Source organism: Austrofundulus limnaeus, unplaced genomic scaffold, assembly GCF_001266775.1.
Source record: "Austrofundulus limnaeus strain Quisiro unplaced genomic scaffold, Austrofundulus_limnaeus-1.0 Scaffold624, whole genome shotgun sequence".
In the NCBI taxonomy this organism is placed as follows: Eukaryota; Metazoa; Chordata; class Actinopteri; order Cyprinodontiformes; family Rivulidae; genus Austrofundulus; species Austrofundulus limnaeus.
The window spans coordinates 290,938-293,130 of record NW_013953026.1 but is presented as its reverse complement, the minus strand read 5'-3'; positions in this window follow the sequence as shown (position 1 = coordinate 293,130).

The following is a 2,193-nucleotide window of genomic DNA, read 5'->3' as shown; positions in this document are numbered from 1 at the left end:
GAGGCCAGAAATGCCAGAGAAGTGCATGTGTTATCCCGTCACAATCATACCACGGGATCAAGCTTTTAGCTACTCCACACGTTTGGTTGATTTTATCTGATCACATGACTGATTGAGCACATGACTCCATCAAGACAAAGCCTGTACTTTTATGTTTAGTCTACAATACTCACATACATTCCACACTTGGCATTAACGTAGTTTGAATTATGAATGCTTTTTGAAATTCAGAAGAAACAACACACTGGTAAAGCTCCCGGAATTGTAACAAACTCAAAACAGAGTTATCAACAACAAAACAACAAGTGCTTCAGGTGGACGATCACTCAGAAAACNTGTCCGAGGCCTGCTCCGAGGCAGTAAATCTTGTTTCTTCACTAGAGGTGACCTCTACATAATCTTACCACTTGAAACATCACTAGCCCTGAAGCTGCTGGTAGACATCGTGGTTGGAATTATCAAAGGTTTTTGACACCTGAGAGACACCGTAGCAACTCCTTTGTGTTTGGAAGCGGGGGGGTGGGGGTGGGGGGAGGACGATTCAACCACTCAACCTGTAGATGTCGCTGAAAACAACAAATCCTGCACACTGTGCCTTTAAGCGTATACCGGTATGTACATTCAATTCAATAATACCTTGATGCCAGAGGGAAAGTAGGTGTTGTAACTCATTTAACTAAAGACTTATATAAATAATGTGTTTGTGTTATATTTCTCTAACAGAAACCTACAGATATTTACATTTATAATATTATTTTACACTCTGTAGGTCTAAATATCAAAAGGACAAATCAGCTGTAATATTTAACAGGGTTCCCACACCTTGGTCAACATTAAATTCAAGGACCTTTCAAGGACTTTCCAGTACCAATTTCCTCAAATTAATGAACCGCGTGCAACAATTACCTACTGCTACCGCAGAATGTTACCAATGAAACAATAAAAACCAATATCCACCAATAAACAGGTTTAATATCATGTAAATTCAATGAAAAACTGAACAATATAGAAGTTGTTGAGTCATAAACAATGACGTCAGTTTACCGTAATCCTGAGATATCGTCCGCAACAAATGTAAGTTTTTTTAAATTTTAATTTTTTTTTAAAAGATGATGAAAATCAGTCGTGTGAACAGAGAATTTCAATCCCCCCAAAAAACGTTCAAGGACAAGTGTAATTTTTGGCTGTTTTCACAAGCTTTCCAGGGCCTTGAAATATTTTTTTCAAATTCACAAACTTTCAACGATTTCAAGGACCCGTGGGAACCCTGCTTTAATTATTTGTGTTAAATTGTAGCATGATTCAGCAGAACGCTACACTCTATGCTAAAAGGTAAAAATCGTCTAACCAGTTCAATAAATAACTGATTTAATCTGCTTTAGAAGATTATTATTTATGTTAAACTGTTACATTATGTTCTGCTCAGATCACATTGAGCTAAATAAAAATGAAATCTGCTGACTTATGTTGTGAAATGAGACTTTTTCCTGCTTCTCTTCTGTTAGTAAAATACATAACATACAATTTTCTGGCATTATTTGATTATTTGTTTTGTTGGTTACAATAATACATTACTGTTTGGTCTGAATCCTAATTTTATGTAAATTTGAGTAATTTTTTATGTTAATATAAAGAGTAAACCTCAAATATTATTTGTATGTTAAGATTTCCAAGTTGGAAAGAAACAAAAAAAACTTTTATAGCTCACAGGGAACAATTCTAAAATTTTAAAGGCATTTTTCCTCAAAATCAGTTTTTTGTTGCTACTGCTCAAAAAAAAAAAAAATTTTTTTTTCAAAAATATTTTTTTAGGATTATATTTCAGGCAGTTCATTCAAATGATACATTGATTAGGGCTGCCACAAACGATTATTTTTATAATTGATTAATCACAGATTATTTTTTCGATTAGTCGACTAATCAAATCATACGTTAACTGAATATAAAACATACAGCTTATCTCGCCAGAATGCAGCTGCTATTATATAACCATGGTTAGAGTTTAGCTATATGCTAACTAAAAATAATTGCTGTGGAAGGTAAGTTCTGCTCTGCAGATATTACACAGGTTTCTCTTTCATTTTCTTAAAATGATCCCACACTTTGAGCTCTGTTGTCAGGTAGCCATGATACCAGAGCCTGTCTGTATAATGTCTTGTGACGTCCACGGCCTACCCCAGTTACCACTACTGT